The sequence below is a fragment of the Typopeltis vanoorti genome, chromosome 19, assembly GCF_054136105.1.
Source record: "Typopeltis vanoorti isolate ZY-2024b chromosome 19, IOZ_Tvanoo_1.0, whole genome shotgun sequence".
NCBI classification, from domain to species: domain Eukaryota; kingdom Metazoa; phylum Arthropoda; class Arachnida; order Uropygi; family Thelyphonidae; genus Typopeltis; species Typopeltis vanoorti.
The window spans coordinates 38,180,408-38,204,647 of record NC_143567.1 but is presented as its reverse complement, the minus strand read 5'-3'; the positions used below and the strand labels follow the sequence as shown (position 1 = coordinate 38,204,647).

The 24,240-nt window shown below is 36.9% G+C and overlaps 2 protein-coding genes across 3 annotated transcripts in view; one reads left to right on the top strand and one right to left on the bottom strand.

The window, feature by feature from the left end:
• LOC150096005 (1-acyl-sn-glycerol-3-phosphate acyltransferase gamma-like) overlaps positions 1-18,658 on the bottom strand; it is a 172,751-nt gene extending 154,093 nt beyond the window's left edge. Inside the window, exon 1 of one of the 2 annotated variants that reach the window (XM_090409114.1) lies at positions 18,499-18,658. The gene's annotated coding sequence lies outside the window, so the exon portion shown is untranslated. Of the gene's footprint in view, positions 1-18,417 lie in introns of both variants that reach the window. The other variant, XM_090409113.1, reaches the window with a different exon arrangement.
• Positions 18,659-18,759: 101 nt separating this feature from the next.
• Tab2 (TAK1-associated binding protein 2) overlaps positions 18,760-24,240 on the top strand; it is a 171,439-nt gene continuing 165,958 nt past the window's right edge. The window contains exon 1 of the mRNA XM_090409209.1: positions 18,760-18,988. The gene's annotated coding sequence lies outside the window, so the exon portion shown is untranslated. The remainder of the gene's footprint in view (positions 18,989-24,240) is intronic.

The following is a 24,240-nucleotide window of genomic DNA, read 5'->3' as shown; positions in this document are numbered from 1 at the left end:
TTAGTTTATTTTTCTCAGGAACTTTCCCTCGAATGCACTTATTTTGAGTATTTCCTTTTTAGTGAGTCACCATGACTCACTTCCATATGTTGTAGGGATAATCGTGACTTTGAATAGTTTGATTTTAAGATGTTTCAAGAGTTTGTTATTGTTCCATATTTTGTTTAATTTATTCATGTTTGACCATCAAATATTAATTCTGTGTTTTACTGTCTCAGTGTTGTCCAAATTGTGTGTAATGGGGCTTCCTAAGTAGACAAAGGATTTTACTTGTTCTAGGCTTTGGTTCTCCAGAGTTATTCAAATGTTTTCAACTTCTCTTCCTACTTTCATTATTTTGGTTTTTCTGCTGTTGATCCTCATTCCAAAGTTTTTACATGCTTCCTTTAAAAGATGGGTTTTTTCTTCTAACTGTAGCTTGGATACTGCCAGGTTCATCTGCATATTTGGTGCTTCTTCCATTTATATTTATCCCAGGTTCATTGGAGATTTCTTTGGATAGGAAATCTCCAATGAACCTCGGCCTAACAATCAAAAAAACAAATTTATAATTTCACAATTATTTTTATTTTTCAAAATAATCTCCCTTAAGACTAATACATTTATTCCAGCAATGCTCCAGTGCCATTATCCCATTCCTGTAGTGGTTCTCAGTAAGATCTGCAAAATATCCCTCTACAGCTGCAATCACTTCTTGAGTCAAAGAAAAACACTAACCAGAGAGGAAGAGTTTTAGGAAGAGACAGAAGTCAGAGGGAACCAAATCTGGAGAATAGGGTGGATGTTCCAAAATTCATAGTGCAGATCTTTAATTTTCTCATTGCCAAAACACCTTTGTGGGCAGGTGCATTGTGCTGATGAAATATAATTTTTTCCTTCTGCAAACCGGCATCCCAAAACATCGATACCATGACCTTTCCTGCTGATGGAACTGATTTTGTCTTCTTTGGTGCTGAACAATCGGCTTCTGTCCACTGTTTTGATTGCTGGATTCTGGTGTATAATGGTGAATCCAAGTCTTATCCATAGTAATAAATCGACGCACAAAATCAGTTTTATCCTTGTTAAAACATTCCAAGCACTGTTCAGAGATTTTCATGTGAATGCATTTTTGATCTGCTGTGAGCAAGCGCAGTACCCATCTTGTGCAAAGCTTTTTCATTTGCAATTCTTCATGCAAAACATATTCTACGTGTTCTTCTGAAATGCCTATAGTCTCAGCAATTCCATGCACTTTGACTCGCCGGTCATCCAATAGCATATTGTGCACTTGATCAATGATTTCTGGTGGTGTTACACTTTTTGGATGTCCTTCACATGGATCATCTTCAAAGCTGGTATGGCCACGTTTAAACTCGGCGGCCCATTTCGTAATTGTCAAAAACGAAGGAGAAGAGTATCCATAAACTTCTATGAACTTCTAATGAATTTCTTTTGCTGTTAAACCTTCTTTTACAAAGAATTTTTATAACCACACAATACTAAATTTTATCCATTTCAAGGAATACAGACAACACTTTTGCTTCAGACAGCTGTATAAAACAAACTACTTGAAAGAATGACTTGCAATTTCACATGGATGCTTATGGCAGATGTACCAACTTAGAAAAAGAAAAAAAAATTGTGCAGATAGTGTTGCCATCTATTGGTCGAGGCTGAGAACTTTTCAGACCATCCACGAATTTCCTCTAGGTATATGTTGAATAAGTCCGGTTAAAGTGGGCAGCCCTGCCTAACTCCTTTTTTTTTAGTTTAAATTCTTCTGTTTCTATATTATTAAATTTGACAAGTGCTTTTGTGTCTGTAAAAGTTTGAATTGAAGGTAACCAATTCGGAGTCTACTGATTTAGAGTTTAGGATATTGATCAATCTGTCTCTGTCTACAGAATCAAAGGCTTGTTTAAAGTCAATGAAGCTGCAGTACAATGGTGTTCCCAGCATTTTTCTGCCATAGTATTAAGTGTGAAGATTTAACCAATTGTGGATCTTGAGAGTCTGAAACTAGCTTGTTCCTCCTCGATTTCTTCTGTTAATTTATGCATGTGGTTTCGTATAATTCAAATATCTTGCAGCTATGATTTAAAAGGATGATAATTTTCACATTTTTGTTTATCACCCTTTTTATGGATAGGTATTGTGATCCTAGTTTGCTAGCCCTTAAGTATTTCTCTCGAGAATAAAATTTGGTTAAAAAGATTCAATAAATAATTTATGGTTCCTTGACCTCCATATTTCCAGAGTTTAGTAGGAATTTGGTCAATTCCAGGAGTTTTGGATGTTTTCATTTGGTTTATTGCTTTAAATAGCTCATCTTTTAAGATAGAAGGTGCACTTTCTTTTTCTTTGCTGTTTGATGAATCCCATGTTTGGTTTCTTTGGAATAGCGTTTGGTAGTATTCTTTCCATATTTTTTTGTATATCTTGAATTGTGCCAGTTTCCATATTATTAGAATCTTTCATTTTTAAAGTAATGTTATTATATTTTTTGGTTATACCTTTTATTATTTTGTAAACAGATTTTCATGTTACAGTACCCTAACACTAGGGCAATAAATAGCACACATCAACAGTGTTCACACCACTAATGCATACTTGACAATTACCGTATTTTCCGGTGTATAAGACGCACTTTTTTACCTTAAAAATTCATCTTAAAAAATTAAAAATGTTCCAAGATCTTTGTAGGCGGTTAATGGTGCAATCAAATTGATGCATGACCTTCATGTGACTTCTAGCGCGTCATTGGCTAAGAACTTGGCGTGGTCAGAAGGAGATTTTGTACAATTTGCGTAAAGAAAAGCACGTGGAACATGGAAAAATTGCGAAGTGGCCAGAACTAGAGACCAAAGTTTTGAAATGGGTGCAAGAAAATCGGCAAAATGGCATTGCCATTTCAACAAAAATGATTCGTACACATGCAGTCAAAGTAGCCTGTGAGCATAACATTGAAGATTTTAAAGGTGGTGCATCATGGTGTTACCATTTCATGAAATGCAATGGACTTTGTATGTGTACAAAACCAAAAATCAGTCAAAAAATGCCAAAAGAATATGAAGACAAAATTATTTCTATATTATAAGAAATTAATGATGATAGAGAAGAGTCAGATGACAGTGACATGGGTTTTGCAGGTTTCTAAAAGGTCAGTTTACTATTAAAAATTACCTATTATTTTATCCATTTTTTTTTTAAAATCATACTAAAATACGGTATATGTCGAAGCTTGACTAACACCTCCAGTACTATCCTGTTTGTCATTCAATGATGCATTTTCCATGTAACCAATGTTCTTTGAAGAGCTCAAAGGGAAAGTATTTTGATGTCTTAGGCACTAAGACCTAACACCTGTGCATCCTTATGACTACACACACATCTACACAATGTCTTTTAATACCTGGATTAGGGCATAATAATTTATCTTTGTTTACTTGATCTAGGTCTTAATTTGATCCACAGACATATCTAGGATGACAAAGCTACCATCTTGCATCAATAGATGGTAGCATTTTCTTATGTTCTTTCTTATTCTTACCCAAGTCCTGATATTTTGGTTACTTTCTCACTGACTACCAATCCTTTGTGTTCCAGTTGGTTCTTTCTGAAGCATCATAAAGAACAGACTGAAGAAAAGGTAGCACAAATTGATTTAATAACGCAATGCATTGCTGAGGCTTCAATGGCTTTACAAAGCTTATCTAGAAATATTGAAAGGTGACTCGATGCAATATCATAAAAGATATTGCATCATGCCTTTTAACTCTAATGTTATAGGTTCTAAAACAACATTGAAATATATGTTATAGTCTCTCTAAATCTACATCCAACCCTACATGAAATATCTATATTTGCATTCCATTCCATGCCTATCATGGGCTATATGAGCCTTACTAGGAAGAGCATTAATCCTAGCCTTGATCTATATACTCCTATCCAGGTAACATTCTTGTTTGTGTACCCAAAGAACCTTCTCCAAGCCAGTGAAAGGCTTCCTGTCAACTGTGAGAGATAACAGACTTTCCCATCTCTTCCTTTAAAGAGTTAGTTATCTGGTCAACTGCAAGATATAAAAGTCTGTCCCATCTCTTCCTTTCAAGAGAGTTAGAAGCAATATGCATTCCATTATCAAAAGTCCAATGTAGTTAATGCTCACTGAATCAAAGGAGTTCTAAAGGCAGCTATGGCAAAAGGCAAAGATGAGTTTGAAGTTTATTTAACCTTAGATATTTTAAGCGAGGAACCAGATTGTGTCCAAATGATCAGGAAGACAAACAAGGTAGGCGTTAGATGGATGAGTGGTAGTATCAAGCTTGATCTGCAAAAAAAAGAAAATGTTATGGAGAATGTACAAGGAGAAAGGTGATCAGTACACCCATGAGCAGTACAAGGCTCAAGCTAGGAAGGTTACCAGCATAGTAAGAAAAGCTAAATCAGATTATGAGAAGACCTTAGCCAATGAGAATCAAGGGTAATCATAAAGAGCTCTTCCGCTGTGCGGCAAGTAAAAGGAAGAATGACTTCAGAAGGATAACTTTAGTGGGTGCAGATGGTATTGAGGTGACAAATTCAGATATAATAGTCGAGTTACTGAGTGATCACTTTTCAAAAGTCTATCACCCAAGTGAGGGTATCTCTGTACCTGTAGCAAAAACTAATGTGAGAATTGAAGTTAAGAAATCAGAGGTATTTAATATATTACAAAATTTAAATGCAAACACTGTTCATAGGTTTAGATGGAATATCAGCTCGGGTGTTGTGTGAATGTGTAAAGGAATTATCAACGCCTCTTACTTGGTTATTTAACTTAAGTTTGAACTCTAGTATGGTCCCTAGGGAGTGGAAGGAAGGTAAAGTAGTTCCTTTGCATAAAGGCGGCTCTAAAACTGTGGTAGTTAATTACAGACCAATCACCATCTCGGGAGTGGTGATAAAAGTATCGGAAAAATTGGTTAAAGACAAAATTCAAGAATGGGTGGATCAGGATATGATACTCTATAGGGGTTAACATGGTTTTGTTAAAGGTACATCCTGCCTTAGCAATCTATTAACCTTTTATAATAGAATGACATCAGAGTTGGAAAAAGGAAATGGCTACACAGTGGTACTACTGGACTTTGCTAAGGCTTTTGACAGGATATCCCATTGAATACTGTTATGCAAATGGGAGAAATACCAGAAGGTGGTGTATAGAGGAGCAGAGTCCAGGATGAGGCAAGTGACCAGTGGTGTGCCTCAGGGCTCTGTGCTTGGGTCACTGTTGTTTAATTTGTACATAAACGATATAGGAAACAGCTTGAGGGGAGATATTCAGTTGTTTGCTGATGATGCAAAGTTGGGTAGCGCAATAAAAAATCAAGCTGATGTTGAGAATTTGCAGGATTAAATAAATAAGCTGTCAAAATGGGCAAAGGGTAATGGATGTCAGTTCAATGTGAGAAAAGTGTAAGAGGTTATGCATTTTGGGAATAAAAGATTACTGGCTGTGTACTACACTGATGGTACGGTAACCCAAGATATTGATGGGTCTATGGACTTAGGGGTGTTGGTGGATATAGAGATGAAGTTCAGAGGACACGTTGATAAGGTGGCCAAGATTACACATACAATTACGTGGTTATTAAGGAACACACTAACATCCAGAGATAAAGAGGCTATTATTTCCCTTCATAAAGCGTTGATACTTCCACATTTGGATTACTGTGCATAGGTCTGGTCACCTGGATTCCTTGGAGATGAGGAGGTTGTGGAGAGGGTTCAGAGGAGAATGACTAGGTTGGTGAGTGATGTAAAAAATGCTCCCTACATTGATAGATTGAGAGCTTGTGGATTGCAGAGGTTGGTTGATAGGCAGAGAAGAGGGGATATGATAGAGACATTTAAATTACTAAAAGGTTTTTATAAGACTGATGCAGGGGAAATGTTTCAGCTGTGTGATAGTGATGGAAGAACAAGAAGTCATCCCTGGAAATTAAAGAAAAGTGTGGTTAACAAGGGTGTGAGAATCAGGTTTTTTGCATGGAGGGTGGTGAATGAGCGGAATTCAATGCCAGACTCAGTTGTGAGCCCTTCGTTGTAAATGAATTCAAGAAGAGATATGATAGATATTGTTTTGCTAGTTTGGGTCTCCTGCGATGAGTCTACTGACTCCATGGAGATACCTGTAATAATAATAATAATTCCTAATCCAGAGTTAACAGCTGCATGAAGATAAGCAACTGAAACATCATGTGGTAGCCTAAGCCAGATCTGTGTAATGTACTTGTTCACCTAATCTATTCGGTATGGTCAAAGTTGGTTTTCCTCATACTAAAGAATGGAATAATTTAGGTAGCACAAATTGATTTAATAACACAATGCATTGTTGAGGCTTTAATGGAGCTTGATGAAACTTATCTAGAAATACTGAAAGGTATGTATATATAATAATGAAATGATGTTGACTCAACCAAGGTACAGCAGCCAAAAACATTAATCCCAAGTAACACCACTTGTCCAAAATACTAATAGGTTGAAGACTGTTGGAAACATTAAAAGATGTAATCCTGGCTTTCATTTTTCTATCATGACCTGATGGCATTAGGGTGATGGTAAAATAATTGTCTTCATTTAATAGTAAGACCTCTGGGAGTAAAATACTGAGCAGCATGGTCTAACAACTCTGGAAGACTCATCTTAATTTCAACAAGTATCAAATCGTTTGCAAACACAATTGCCTCTATTTGGCATCCGTTCAAATTAAAACCAATATATTATTATTATTAACATGTGACCTCCATGGAGTCAGACTCATCATGGGAGGTGCACACGATGCTCATTGAACCGTACTTTAAACTGATCCAATGTGCCTACATTCACAACACACTCAGGCAATGCATTCCACTCACCAACCACTCTCCATGCAAAGAACCTGCTCCTCACTCCTCTGCTCACAGCCTCCTTATACAGTTTCCAGCAATGGCCTCTTGTTCTCCCCCCCCCTCCCATTCTATGAAAAATTGCATCCATGCCAACCTGATAACTTCTGACTAGCTTATATGTCTCAATCATATCCCCTTCCCCTTCTTCCTATTCACAAGGCTTTGCAAATTGCATTCTCTCAATTTGTCCTCGTACTCCATAATCCAAAGACCATTGACCACCTTTGTGAATCTTCTCTGGACCCTTCCAACATATCATCACCATAAACACCTGGTGACCAAATCTGTGCACAATAATCTACATGAGGCTTGATCAAGGCCTTATACATTGGCATCATAACCTATTTCTGCATGTCATGGTCTTCTGCATCATTGCCATTATCTGATGTGACATCTTCACAGTGTGTAATGTGGCCCCTGAATTTCAGGTCCTTGTCCACCATCACTCCTAGATCTCTCATCTTCTCTACTTCCTTACTTCCTTTAAAGTTTCCTCACCAAGTGTATACTTCACATTCATCATTGCTTATCAAATCTCAAAACCTTACACTTTGCAACACTGAACTAACAGTTTCCCTTACCTGCCCACTCATGTAATCTATTCAAGTCGTCTTGTAAGGCCATAACATCTGCTTGACTCTGTTATGTACTTGTAACTTAAACGTATCCAATATCATTAACATACAAATTGAACAACAACAATGGTCACAAAACTGATCCCTGCAGTACATCACTAGTGACCTACCTCTTTCGGGATACTGCACCCCATATACAACTTTGATATCTATCTGAGAGCCAGTCACTGATCCAACTCAGAAGTCTTATCCAATTCCATCTGTATCAATTTATTTACCAGTTTGTCATGCAACAGTCTATCAAAAGCTTTTGCAAAATCCAAGTACACCAATGTATATATATATATATATATATATATATATATATATATATATTAAAGATAAATGATGATAAGGGATCTTCTTGTCTAATGCCAATTATAGAAGGAAAAGATGTTTTATCTCAAATACTTATTGTCATAGATAATTTACTATATAATTCAGAAATATAATCTTTAAAAAGGACAGGACAACCAATCCTTGAAAGTGCTTCAAAGAACAGCAGTATGGAAGATGCTATCTAAAGCTTTCTGTAAATCTATTATTATTCAGGCCTCCATGGAGTCAAAAGACTCATCATGGGAGGACCTCCCTCAATGAGTCTTGATAGACTCATTGAGGGGAGGTCCCCCTCCCCTAAGAAACACAAAGTCTATCATACCACTCCTTGACCGTTCTCGCTCTCACCAGTCCATCAGGCAATGTATTCCATGGTTCAACCACCCTCCATGCAAAGAAACCACTCCTCACCCTCTTGCTCACAGTTTCCTTTCGTAACTTCCAGGGATGGCCTCTTGTCATCACTCCTTCCTGCTGTTCAACCAAGCGAAAGAACTCCCCAGTGTCAAACCTGTAACCACCTCTCAACAGTTTAAAAGTCTCAATCACATCACCCCTCCTTCTATCCACCAAACTCTGCAGTCCACATTCCCTCAGCTGATCTTCATAACTATCAGTGTACAGTCCTGAAACCATCTTTGTTATCCACCTTTGTATCCTTTCCACAGTTAATTTATCCCCTTCAAATCCTGGGGGACCAAATCTGAGAACAATAGTCCAAGTGTGGTCTGATCAGGGTCTTATACAACCAAATGATAACTGTTTTATCTCTGCAGGTCTTTCTCATTATTGCAGCAATTCTCTGTGTTACCTTCACTATCTTTGCAATATGTCCTCTAAATTTCAGGTTTCTATCAATCATCAACCTCAGATCTCTTGTCTCCCCCACTTCCTCCAGTATAACTCCTCCCATAGAGTATGCAGTGTCCCATCGATGTTTCCCAAACCTCAAGGCCTTACATTTTGCTGCATTAAACCAACACCCCCCCCATTCATTTGCCCATCTATCCAGCGTATTCAAATCCTCTTGCAGGGCTGCCGCATCTGCACTATTACTAATAATCCTTCCCAGCTTCCCATCATCTGCAAATCTAGTGAAGCAATCACAGTGGAACTCATAAATGACAAGTTTTAGAAATTAAGGTGGTTAATCTGATTAACCAGCCGGCCTGGTTGGCCGAGTGGTTAGCGTATCCACTATCCAGCCAAAAGACTGTGGGTTCGAATCCCGCCGTGGGCATGGATATTTGGAATTGTCTGTGAAAATCTAGTGGTGGTTGTGGGTGGTAGATGCCGTTAGTGTGGACGATGATGGTAGTGGTTGGTGGAGACAGAGAGCCGTACAGTAGGTGCCCTCCCTTGAAGAGTTTTTGGACTCCCTGGAGGTGCCATGTAATAAAAATAATAATAATATGATGATGATATTGGCACATCCATAAGCATGATTGAAGACTCTGCTTAACATCATGAGGAAATATCTTCTGTAAATCTTTATCAATATTTTGTGGAATAGTTTAAGAAATATAACAGCCAGAGTAATAGGTCTGTATTGAGAAGGATGATTAGCATTTGATTTTTAGGGATGAAAATGGTACTTCACTTTCTGAATAGTCCTTAAGTCATTCTTATCTGCACTTTTCCAAAATCTCTTCAACCTTGAAAACCTTATCATCGAATTCCTGGTATATATCCTACAGGATATGATAGTACTACATGAAAAATTTACATCATTACTAACTTCCTATCTACAATTTTCCTTCAAATCAATATGTTACCTGTCAAGACTCCAATATTATCAGATATTTCTGTCTTCTAATGCACTATTTACTGTATCAATCTACCTATATCTTGATCTTCCTCTGGGTATTTTTCCTGCCAAACTGGCAACTGCTAACACATTCCTGGATACTAACAATATTAAGTTCTTTCCTAATATCCTTGTTTTTAATATGATATTGCCATTGATGCCATCTGTTCATGACCCTAATCTTTCCCAGGATTCTCATATCTGCTGTCTCTAGTCTTTGGTCAAGTGTTTTACTTCTGACCCAGCTCTCAGATCCATAAGTTAAAATTGGCTTGAATACCATCTTATATACAGCTAATTTAGTGTTTTGGCTAATTTCTTTCTTATTCCATATAAATTTATTCAGTTGACTTCCTACCATACCAACTTTGTTGATTCTCTTGACTATTTCCATATTTAATTTACCATCTTCACTAAAAATTATGCCTAAGTAACTGAAATGTTTTACTTGTTCTATAGGCTCTCCATTCACAATGCAGTTGATATTCTCAATGTTTCTGCCTATTTTCATTGTCTTTTTAATGCTGACCTTCATACCATATATATTACAACAGTTATTCAGTTTAGGCAGGCTTTTGATAGATTGCTATATAACAAACGAACAGTTAAATTGGAAGAGATGATATTGGATAGTAGTTTAGTGCATTGGAATGGAGATTGGCTGACTGATAGATATCAGCAGATTGCATATGAGGGAGTGATATCCCAGAAGATCAAAGTCACTGGGGGGGGGGGGGGGGCATTGTTGTTTAATTTGTATGTGAATGACATTGGAAAGGGCTTAAATGGTGACATATAGTTGTTTGCAGATAATGCAAAGTTGGAGAGTTATGAGAAGTAGAGCAGATGTAGTTTTGCAAGAGGACCTAAACTAACTATCTGAATGGGGGAGTGTGTGGGGATGTCAGTTTAATGTTGTAAAGTGTAAGGCTTTTAAAATTTGGGAAGGAAAGATGGGATGCAGAGTATAATTGGCGGGGATATTTTAGAGGAGATGAAAGGTTTAAAGGTTAAAGCAGACAGGGGTTTTAAATTTCGTGTTCATTTTGCTACAATTGTGAGGACAACTACACAGCAGATTATGGACATGATATGGAGAACAATGATGTGTAGAAATAAGGATGTTTTAATTCAGTTGTACAAGACTTTGATCAGGCTGCATATGGTACACAGATTTGGTTGCCAGGTTTTCAGAAGGCTTTCAATCTGTCCTATTCCAGAGACGATTGACTAAGTTAGTTTATGGTCTCTGGAATATAATGACAGATTGAAACAATGCAAATTACAGAGCCTAGTGGATAGAAGGAAGAAAGGAGACATGAAGTCATATAAGTTGGTAAGGGGTAATTATCAGATTAGCATGGATGAGACATTTCACAGAATATCTGGAAGCATCTCTGGAAGCTGTTTAAGATGGATGTGAGCAATCAAGGTGAGGAGTAGATTTTTTGCATAGAGGTGAATGGAATGCATTGTCTGAGAGTGTGGTGAGTGCAGGGACAATGAATGCATTTAAGTCAAGGTATGAGGGTGTGCATGCGAGAGTGCGGCCTCACACAATCTCTTGACTCCATGGAGGTCTGTTAATAATAATAAACTCCATTTGTCCAATTTAAATAACTGGGTATGTTGTAATAAGACAAAGGCCTTTGCAAAATCAAGATATTCTAGTGTAAATGCATTTCCTTATCCACTACATCTAGCACCCTCTTGTAACATGTAAGTAAATTGCGAAAACATAATCCTCCCTTCAATCTTTACCATCACAGAGAATCCTACTGTCATCAACTAAATCCCAGATTCTAGCTCTTGCCAAATCTTATTAACACCTTAATCACAACCCAACTCAAATACAGGCGGGATTATAATTTGAAGCAGCCTTTAACTTGTCACTTATTTTAGTGAACTGGAATAATTTTTATCTGCCTTTCATTCTCTTGGGATCTTCCTGTTTGTTGTTATTCAACCAATCTCTCAAATCATAGTAGATATGTCATAAAGTCCTGTCATCCTATTAAGATCTAGTTTCTGTAATTATTTGTACATCTCCTGCTCACACACTGCTAGCCCCCTATTCACTTCTTCAACTTTTATTTTATCACACTCACTAGAAATATCTTGATGACTTACTCATTATAGTACGCCCACAGATTTGAGACCCTTCGACACTTCTGCGCATGTCAACAGGAGGAGAATCCATTCCAATAATAGGGTAATCAGTCCATATTGTGGGATGAGTTGTTTATTATTACACGTCAGAAAATTAACTTCTTTTTTATGATCATTGTAGTTAACTATGTTGCTTGTATAACAGTTGGAAAATTTTACCTATAAAGTATGTGATTTCGTGTGTTGGCGATCAATTCATACATCATTTCTTTCTCCCCTTCAGCATGAATAGACTATTCTTGGCAGGTCGCCAAGTAGAGATCTACAAACTGTGGGTGTACTATACATATCTCTATTACATCCACCAGTGATTGTTAATCACTGGTGGATGTAATCAATTCAATTACCAGTCTTTAAGACAAGAAAAACTTGTTCATTTCACTCTCTCATCTATCAAAGTACACTGCAGTTGAGTTTTCAACAGGAATTATGTAAACAAATGCTTCTTCCTTTTATCTATGCATCTCATATAATGAACATGTTTCTTCTTGTTTGAAACATCTCAGAAAACATCTAGAAGAAGACTCCCTACTGGAATCTGATTTTCTTAGCTGATTTTTGTTTAATGACATCATCAGTAACCAATGTAAATTCTTTACATTCCATGTCATTTTTATACAATTCTACTACTGGGCATAACGTTTCTGAAAACAGTAAATGGTTTATTGAATTTAACTTTATAATATCTTGGATTAAAAGGGCACTTCAGGTATTCAAGCATTTTAGACACCTTTCTGCCAGCCTGGCTGGCTGAGTGGTTAGCATATCCACTCTCCAGCCAAAAGGCTGTGGGTATGAATCGCACGTGGGCATGGATGTTTATGATTGTCTGTGAAAATACTAGTGGTGGTGGGAAGCAGATGCCATTGGTGTAGATGATGTGGTTTGCTGTAGTTGGTGGATTTGAGTGGTGGAGACAGAGCAGGAGCTCTAGAGTAGGTGTCCTCCCTCAAGTCTTTGGAATCTTTGGAGGTGTCATGTAATAATAATAATTTCTTTCGAAAGCATTCAAAGGTAGTACAGTTTTATTGTGAGCAATTTCTTGCCCAGATTATTATTATCCTAAGATCCTATACAGTCACAAACTCATCTAGGTCCAACTTTTTGTGTGTGTGTGTGTGTGTGTGTGTGTGTGTGTGTGTGTGTGTGTGTGTGTGTGTGTGTGAAAATTGAAATTCTCATGAAACATGAATGTCTCCACTTTACAAAGGCCTTAAAAAGCTTGTAGTAATCTAGAGCTTCTGTCAGCAGACCAGGATATTTTTTTACACATTACAGAATGCAACTGTATCTCTGTAACATAAATACTTGAATTCCTTGAGCCATTTGTCTTGAAAACACGTCTTGATTGTTTTTAGTTTATGACAAAACAACTTTTCTCCAGGTTTTTAAATATTTTCTGGTCCCTTTACCTTCACGTTCAGTTTTGCACTTCACAAAACTAAAAAGCGTAGTTTGAATAATTTTCTTTCATTTATTTTCCATAATAAAGGGTGAATTTATATAAATTAGCCATAAAAATAATTCAACAGAAAAAAAAAAGTTTACGAAGAAACAGGATATGGTCTACAGTGGCACTGGAACCAGAATAAGTTTTCATAATGTAATGTCAACAACATGATCTAGTCTCTGACTTGTCGTTCCAAGATAACTGAGTTTTTTTAAATCTCTTTTAAAAAGTCTTTTCATCATGTATATTCAAGCATATAATTACAACACTACATTAACTATTACAATACTACATTACAACTGCATACAAAGGGTATTGTTTTTCAATATCCTTTGTATGCAGTTGTAACATAGTATTGGAGGTTGCATGATGAATAAGTGAGTAGCGAGTTCCTTTGATGAATGCTGGTTGGCAAGTGGAATGCATTGCCCACATGTGGAAATAGTGAATGGGTTTAAGGCCTAGTATTAGTGCCTCCATGTAGTCCAAATACTCTGTGTGTGATAGTCTGAATAACTATCACACACTGCCTTGAATAGATTCAATATTGGAGCACTCACCACCACTCCAGTAATTCATTCTGCTCGTTCACCACAAGCCGAGCAAAAATTCTCCTTTTCACTTCCTCATTTACATGACTTGTTGTTTTTACATCACCCATCATCCTATGCAATAATTTCCCTGCATCTATTGGATAGGTTCCTCTCACCAAACTATATAGTTCAATCATATAACACCTATCTTCCAACCTCTGAAGACCACATTCTCTCAGTCCTCGTACTCGATATTCCTAAAATAACCTTAGTTATTCATTTCTGTGCTCTCTCAAATGTTTCCTTATCATTAATATAGCCAAATGATCAGATCTGTGTACAGAAATCCCAACGAGGCTTAATTAATGTCATACGGGGAAGCCAACAGCTTATCTATACATGCCAGCATCCTTTGCATTATAGCAGCAATTTTCTGGGTAACCTTACGACTTTTTGTGATGTGTTCTCTGAACTTTATTTATTCACCATGATCTCTTGCCTCCTCTGCCTTCTAAAGCAAAGTTCCTCCAATAAACTATGTGGACACTGGAATGAAATAACTAAATTAAGTATTTACAACCTGACATTTTGCTAGCTCAAGTTAGCATTATCAAGTCATTTTTAAAGATACACACTCAATGGAGACTAGAATTATAATAGCTTCCAGAACAAGGCTTGTAATTGTTGGAAGCCTTGAATACTTCAGTTACAAGGCAACTGGATGGGGTCCCTCACTTGTTCATTCTATTAGATACCCACATACAAAAGGCAGATACTTCTTAGATGCTACTTCACATCATTATCCTGTCAAAAAATTGGAATATTCGAAATGCTAGCCTCCAGGGCAGAGTGAATTTCATCCTCAGGTAATACACCTGAAATAAGAAGAAAAATACTTACACTTTTTGAACAGAATGGGTACAATAAAAAAATTCTCACTAAACTTCTAAAAAAAGAAACAGTCCCTCCACATCCCAACCTGACTATACATACGCCCGCCCGCACGCACACACACACACCATATTCTTATCTTATATCAAAAGGCAAAACAGATAAACTAGACTCACTATTGAGACAACACAAAATGAGAACAGTTTACAAACCTCTGGACAAAGTCTCCAATTTACTCAGATAAATTAAGGATCACTAGGATTCTCTCTAACCCAGGGTGTCTACAACCAGGTGTCCACTGGTTGTAGACACCCCTGCCAATGTGGGATCCAGTACTTTGGACAAACAGGATGTACCACCATTACCAGAAAAAAAAAAAGAACATAAAAAATATATTCAGTCTTCTTGGCTTCCCGTATTAGGCAATTGTTTGCCTGTAATGTGTTTAAGGGTTTAAAACGTCTTCCGCCCATCTCCAACTGAGCCTTCCTCTCGATCGGTGTCCCTTTGGTTTATATAATATTTCAAAGCAATATTTGGCCATCTGTCCTCATTCATTTTTTCTATGTGGTTTTTCTACACAGATATTTCAGTATAGAAATTTCTGTGGGTATCTAATAGGCATATTGGGCTAGCCCACCAAAAAGTGGACTAGCCCAACACGCCTTAGATGAAAACCAATTATCAGGTGGAAAGAAAGAAAGAAAAAAAAACAAAAACAAATATGGCTTAAATTACACTGCTCCAAGAAGCCACTCATGCTGCAAAAGTTGTTGAACTGTAACAGAAATGGTGTAATTCTATACAAATCTTAGTGCACCACCATCAACAATAACCAAGAAACCTCATTGGAAAGAGCACCATCATTGCCTTCCATGCATGTGACAATCTTTGTTCTGGAAGCCACTGTAATTTTAATGTCTATCAAGTGTGTATCTTAAAAAATGACTTTGATAACACTAGCTTGAGATGGCAAAACTTAAGGTTGAAAATACTTAATTTAGTTATTAGTAAATTAATCACTATAACTATGGAAATCTCAATATGAAATTTCTTCCAATATGATAAAGCTCATTACATCTTATTTGCCCAAAGTGCATAAACTTAGACTTAGCCACATTTCAGTGATATCCCATTATTCTTCAGCTCAAAGCATCAAATCTTTTCAAGTAATCTTGCAGCATCATGTCAGAATTTCCTGACATTGCTCTTCCTATTTAGCATCATCAGCAAACAATGAATATTTCTTCTCTCAAACACTGAATTATATCACTGATGTATAAATTAAACAAGTGGTGTTACCTTTGCCACATTCTCTTTTCGGGACACTGCATCCCATAACATGAAGAGTAGACAGTTTGTTTATATGAATGGTTGATTGCTGGCTGCCACTATCAGTCAACCATCCCTGTAACCATGCTACCAACTATGTAATATTCCATCAAATGCTTTAGCAAAATCCAGATAAATCATTACATGAGCATCTGCTCTCTCCAATACACTAGTTATCCTATTATAAAACGTAACAAGTTATAGTATGACCTCTCCTTAATAAACCAATGTGGCTCTCAAAATATATCCATTTTCATCAATCCAGGTTTGTATTCCAACGCTTTCACCATTACACTTGATAAACACACTGACCTATAGTTTGAGCACTAAGGTCTGATGTTAATAATAATCAACAGTGATCTACAACATATCGCACTATGATTTTTCTTAGCATGATTAGCCAAGCATTGATCATACTGCATTTCTGCTTTCCTTACGAGCCTTCACAGTCTGCTCTTTATAATTCTCATGTAACCGATTGTTGCCTTGTACCATATTTTAATAAGTAATTATTACCTGACACTCCATGCAGTCGATTCTCTGCAGGAGGGCACTCCATCTATGTTGAACAATCTCCTAATAAGTACTTTGTTTATGGATGTGTTCTCCAGCCAGTCTGGCTGTTCTGCTGTTACTTACATATAAGACTAATTCACCTTTAACAGAAAAAGCCCTTGCAGATTCTTAATATACTGAAAATCAAAACTAGGTCTTTTCTAACTCAAGGATACATTGTGTTTCTGGCTGCATTACAGAGGCCTCTAAGTATTTATAGGTAGCAATATGTAATTATTATCTAGATTGGCAGATACAGCTAATCATCTGAACATCTTTAGAGCTAGCCTTGATATTTATTTTAACAGGCAACTGATACATGTAAATATGACTTCTCCATTACTTCCACCTTAGTATCGCCACCTCTGGGTCTGGCTCCCACTGATGAGACCTCAATAAAGATCGAAACCAATCTGGGTAGTGACTCTTCCTTTAATGCATAGCATTATACATGTTGGCAAGGAGATGTGCTTTGCATTATGGGATACTACGGCACGTGATGAAAAGTTATACCACCTTTGCCACAAGATGCCCCAGTCCTGAAAATACTTCAGGTGCAAACTTTGTTTGCTTACACTTGGATAAAGGATTAAACCAAATATATAATTGGCAATAACACTCTTGATCCCATAAGGATTTTTAATACTAGTAATTATTCATGGTTACTACTTTATAATACAGTTTAAAACTATAAGAAATGTTCTTTACCTAATAATATTCTCTTTATTGGAAGATGTAAGAATAGTAAGAATTATGTAATTTTATTACATGGGCATCTCTATGGAGTCCGTAGACTAAGATTTCACTCAGTACTAACCATCACTTACACAGTACCTATCACACTTTGCTTTGAATTCAATCACTAACAAAGCAATTGCAAATGACTCCTGAAGCCAATTCCAATCATTCCCCACTCTCCAAAAAAAAATCTTGTTCTTATGTCCTTACCACACTCTTACCCGATTTCTAGGGATGACCCCCCCCCCAGTTCTCTTCACGCTAGTCCAGTCAAAATTTTCATTTGCATTAATCTTATAAAACTCTAAATAAACAATTCCTCTATCATATCACTCCAGTTCTTTTCAGCCTATCGCCAATTTCTGTAATCCACAAATCTTTAATAATCTTCATACGGACCATTTCTATAGTCACCCTACCATCTTCACTCGCTCTGGATCCTCTAAACATATAAACAAGACACGGAAGGAAATCATTCATAAGACAGTATTAATCCGAAAAGCTGATCCGGTATAACATAAATAAAACTGCAAATCGTTGCAGCAAATTACTGGTTTGGTACAGTGATACAAAGCGAATAATACTGAAGTAACATCCGACAAACAATATCTTCGTTACACCTGCTAATACAGGTGCAACAAACTGCTAACGCTTGGCATACTGCAAAATGCTAACAAGTCTTGCAAGTTTCGACAATTGGTAATAAATTCTATTCGCAACATTTCACATGCCATTATTATATCATATAGAGTTGAAAGATTATTATTGCTCTTCACAAGCTAAGTGATAGGTGTGAAAGAATCGGTACCTTTTTCAAACATAAATTATGTTTTTTCTTATGGAAATGTTTTATTATAGAAATATTGCGTTCTCATAAGAATCTTACATAATGGCAAGAGCTTTCTACAAACGCTACTCTAAGATCGAATTTTTAAAACGTTCATTTAAAATTTTTCGCATTTTTTGTATATCGAATAACATTTACACTTGTTGCAATTCGATATGAAATAATGATTTTCTCTTAATAATTCAAAACGAAAAATGACCACAAAACATAAAAGGCTGGAAAACTTACTCAGTCAGGTGAACATTATACGACAACCACAATATACAGTTTACTTTAAACAGAACTTGGAAACAAAACAGGAAAAATTACCGAATTAACGTAGTATTCTTTTTGCTGTCAAATGTAATGCCACAAGATGTCTCTCTAATCAAGAGTATTTGTCAAAAAGAATCTGTACGATACATGTATCTTTATAACAAATGCCATTTTAACTAGCAAATTTCTTTAATGAATTTAGCATGAAGCTTACAGTCCCTAACACATTATTTATATAAGAAAATAACGACTAATTTGACTTGCAACGAAAGTACATCATAAATCACGTGACGTGACGCAACACACCATCAATAGCAGCAGGATGGAGTGCTCATTCGTTATTGATAAGTGGGAAAGTGTATTTACATTGAATTTTGTACATAGATATTCATTAATTGAATATTATTTTTTACACTTTTAAAGTGTGTTACATGTGACTTAAACAATATCCAGTCAAATGAGTTACAGTAAACATGATATGACTGTGTGTTCTAGTGAAACCTGTAGTGATGTGGTAAAGTTACTTCGAAAGCAGTTTTCTTTGGTAAGTAATAGGCACATAAAATTGACAATTAACAGACATTATTGGTGCATTCAGTAGCCCTTCATGTTCCTTAATGTATGACTAAATACTTATTCGCACAAGTTAAGATTTACGACATGGTGCACTGCATCAATTCAGTATTCTTCAAGATGAATACGGACATCTCTCATTTCTGTTAAAACATTCATATAGTAATACTTACTATTTTAATTAGGCTAAAGAATTGTCAGTACCCTTGACCATTTTGTTTAATTTGAGTCTCGAGTCTGGGTTAGTCCCGAGGGGGGTTGAAAGAAAGGAAAATAGTTCCACTGCATAAAGGTGGTTTCAAGACTGCTGTTGTAAATTACCGACCGATTAGCATTTCAGGAATCGTTGTCAAGATCTTAGAGAAATTAGCCAAGAAAAGAATACAGGATTGGATAGATGAAAATGGGATATTGTATGGGGGATAATGGTTTTGTGAAGGGTAGATCGTGCCTCAGTAACTTGCTCACGTTTTATAACAGAGTGACGGCTGAACTGGATAAGGGTAATGGGTTCTACTGTGTACAGTAGAACCCATTACAGTGATTCTACTGGAACATTACAGTACAGTGATTCTACTGGAACTTGCCAAGGCCTTTGACAGGATACCACATGGAACCCTAATCAGTAAACTGGAGTAGATGGGGATGGATATAGGGTTGGTGAGATGGATAGGAGGGTGGTTTATTCAGGAGGTGAGTCTAAAAGACGTCTTGACTAGTGGTGTGCTGCAGGACTGTTCTTGGACCACTACTTTTCAATTTGTTCATCAATGATATAGGAAAGGATCTGAGAAGAAGTGTTCATTTGTTTGCTGTTGATGCAAAGTTGGGTAGAACAATTGTGAGTGCACAGGATGTCAAAATTTTACAGGATGATTTGGATAGTTTGGAGGACTGGGCTAGGAAAAATGGATGCCAATTTAATGTGGCAAAGTGTAAGGTTATGCACTTTGGGGTGAAAAGAATAGCAGCAGTATATCGCATTGGTGGAACCGTACTCCAGGAGATTGATGAGGCCAGGGATTCGGGAGTGTTGGTGATAGGAAATTGCAGTTTAGGGGGAACATTGCAAAAGTGGCTAAATCAGCTCTTCAAATCATTTGGCTTCTGAAAAATACTTTAACATTTAGAGACAAAACAAGTTATTGTTCCTCTGTATCGAACCTTGATAAGACCCCATCTGGACTACGGTGCCCAGTTATGGGCACCAGGGTTTCTTTGTGATGGGGAGGAAGTGGAGAGAATCCAGAGACGAGTGACCAAGATGATAGCAGGTCTGTGGAATGAACCTTATAAGAATAGGTTGAAGATTTGTGGGTTGCAAAAATTGGTCGATAGGCAGAAAAGGGGTGATATGATTGAGACATTCAAATTACTGAAGGGTTACTATAAGATTAATCCAGAAGATATTTTTGAAATTAGGACTGGTGGTGAGAGGACTATGGGCCATGCATGGAAGCTGGGCAAAAATGTGGTTAACAAGGGTGTTAGAGCTAGGTTTTTTACTTGGAGAGTGGTGAATGAGTGGAATAATCTGCCAGAGTCTGTGGTGGGTGCTATGACCATGAATGAGTTCAAGGCAAGGTGATAGATACTGTGTGAATGTCGAATAGTTGTTCTTGACGTGATGTTAGGGCCTTCCTCGATGAGTCTGTTGACTCCTTGGAGTTGCCTGGAATAATAATAATAATAATAATAATTACTTTTGTGGTAAAGGATTGCGCTGAAAATTGATATTAACAGATCAACCCAGCCTAATCACTTCCTTTATATAACATGGTCAGAAGTTTACATTTAAGTCTGTTTCTGGCATATATCCATTATATTATTATTATGTGACACCTCCAGGGAGTCCAAAGACTCATCGAGGGAGAGTGTGCCAATAACATCAAACGATTGATCCCTTCCAACTACTAACCGCACTCAAACTTGCTTAACTTTTTGTGTGAGCCATTAGTAGCAGTGGCTCTACCAATCGACCAACCTTTGCTGGCAATTATAGATATAATCAGAAGAAAGATTAAAAGCATATAAACCAGAAGTATGTGAAAAGAATTAAAAACAAGACAATGCAGGACATTATTATACAAGCATCTCTTTGGATTCTTCTGAATCCAAGGAGATCATGGGAGACCCACAATGTCCACACAATATCTATCATACCTCATCTTGAATTCGTTGATGGACAAAACTCATAACTGAGTCAGGCAATGCATTCCACTCATTCACCATTCTCTAACCAAAAAAATCTAGTCCTTACACCTTTGTTGATCACACTCTTACCTAATTTCCAGGATGATCCATTGTTCAGGCTCCTCTAAGTTTTGAAATATTTCCCTTGTATCAATCCTATAAAACTCCTTAAGCAACTTGAATGTTTCTATCATATCCCTCATTTTCTGTTATCGACAACTTCTGCAACCCATACTGACAGCCTATTTAGGGAACATTCCACAGACACTCACCATCTTGGTTGCTTGCCTCTGAATCTTCTCCACCACTTTCTCATTCCCCAAAAAAATCAGGAGACCAGACTTAAGCAGAGTAATCCAGATGTGGACATATCAATACTTTATAAAGAGGAATAATAACATCTTTATCTTTGCATGTTAGTGTGTTCTTTAATAATCAACTAATCCTATGAGCTATTTGGACACCTTAGCAATATGCCCTTTGAACTTCAACTCTATCCAACAACCCCCAAAGTCCTTAGCCTCATCAATTTCCTGGAGTACAATTCCACAGTGTGGTACACAGCTTGTAATCTTTTAATCCCAAAATGTATAACTTTACATTTCTCCACATTAAACTGATACCCATTGTCTTTTATCACATAGTGACAGCCTATTTAAATAGTCCTGCAAGCTCTCTCAGGTTGATTAATTATGCTATCTAACTTTGCATCATCAGCAAACAACTGAATATCTCCTTTCAAATAATTTTCTGCATCGTCTATGTACAAATTAAACATTAATGGTCCAAGCACAGAGTCTTGTGGCACACCACTGGTCACCTTTTTCATCCTGGCCTCTACTCCTCCATATACTACTTTTGGTATCTGTCCATGAGCCACTCTCATATCCACATTAACAGTTTAATATCCATCTCAATTTGTTCCAATTTATGTTGTAATTTTTTCTTCCTTATTAAAACTATCATACCGGCTGCGCCATTTATGTTGTATCGCTTCTTACTCGCACTTATTTTAAACCTTTGTTGCTTTATCTCCGTAATATACTATCGAGCAGCACGTGGTACCTCTGAGGGACAATGGAATTTCATCGAGATAGAGCCAGTTCCAGAGTATCAGAGTGTCAAAGATTTATCTCTCGTAAAACGCCAAGAAATTTATTTGTTTCGCCGCACCACTTAGCGCTATTAGATTATTAAACATTAACAACCAAGAGGTAATCTCTGGACAGTACTTAATGATACCTATCAACTCTGCAGACGTGGCCAAAATTTACTCTTTTCTAATATCCCGCATAGGTTCGCATTAATATTTTATAAGCGGTGCATCGGATTCCAGAAATCACAGAAAGTCTTTGTTAGAATCAAAAGCAAGATTTATTATACTCAAAGCTGATACATATAATAACATAAATTAAAATCCCATCTTAAGGGAGTTCCAGACAAGGTATATAATATTCAAACACTACTATTATACTTAACAAATATTATACAGTAGCTTCCTAAAGTATGAATTATATTAACCTTCGCTAATGCATTAATCATGTACTATTATCACAATCAATCTAAGACTCCGTAGCTCTGTCAGACTACACAAGATAACATTCATATCTTTCACAATCTCTTTATATTATGCCAATTCTTTACTCTAAACATATCCTTACTTTCATTTAATATAAAGGTGAACATTAACACAACGACAGATAGTAAGGTAAAATTCAATATCCCTCTAAACTGATAGCAATACAATCTTATCCTATATCATTAATGTTCCTTTTCCATAACATATTAACATGACACATATTCTGTTAAACACAAACAAAGTTTACTTATCTTCCCCTTTCGGTTCTTTAGTGCTTCATAGGTTCACAGGAAACTGGCCTTCTGTGGACAGCCAGACTTGTTTCTTTTCTTGGGGAATACGGCCGCCAAGACCGTAGCTGCCTATCGGGAGCTGTCCAACATCGAGGCACCGTCACCCTCTGCCATCACGAGAGGGGAACACACAGGAGATCCAGGGAAAAAAGGCCTTCTTACAGGGTTGCATGACCTTTATATTTCCCCTATTCTTCTCGGCAATTCTCGCCCTTTTTGATGTCCAGCCAACTCTCACGTGTTGCTACGTCATAGCGTCCATATCTCTCCCCCGCTATTGTACGTATGCTGAGGTCACGTTGTTTGCTTGGGGCGAGGCGCTTCCTCGCGTTACGACTCCGTAACGTTTGGACTTGACTCTGCCCCCAACTGTTGAATTTGTGCTTACATTTTATAATCCTTTTATACATATTTTATAATGCTCTGCTAATGTTTTACACTTTCATATTAAATTAACCACATTCATGAATGGCACAAAATACATATTTAACCTTTTCATAACAGAACACACTTGATTTACATATACATAATACTTATTCTACACTTAGAGGCAATTTATTGTATTTATCTCATTCTTTTGTTTGGAAAAGCATGTTAGACTGTGATAAGATAGGAATACATAAATTTCCACTCTATCACAATCTAACACCTTTAACAAAACCATAGAATATCATAGTCCTATCCACCCATTTCCGAATTCTGTCTTTAGCCAACTTTTCCCTGCCACTCTTGAGATGGTGATTGGTCTATAATTTTCTGTTGCAGTCTTATAGCCTCCTTTATGCAATATTTTACCCTCCTGCTCCCTAGGAACCTCACCAGAGTTCAGACTGAAGTTAAACAACGAAGAGGCACTGACAATTCCTTTTAACATTCACGTAATACCCGAGCTGATATCCCATCCCAACCACAGCAGTATTTGCATTTAAATTCTGAATATCCTAAGTACCTATGATTCATTGACTTCAATTCTCATATCAGTGATTGCTACATAAAACAGAAATATCCTCACTCAGGTGATAGATTTTTGTAAAGTGTTCAATCAGTATCTCTACTGTTACATCTGATTCAGTCATCTCACCACCATCAGCACCCACTAAAGTTATCCGTCCAGTGTCCTTCTTCCTTTTACTTCTTCTTTCACTATGCCTTATTCCA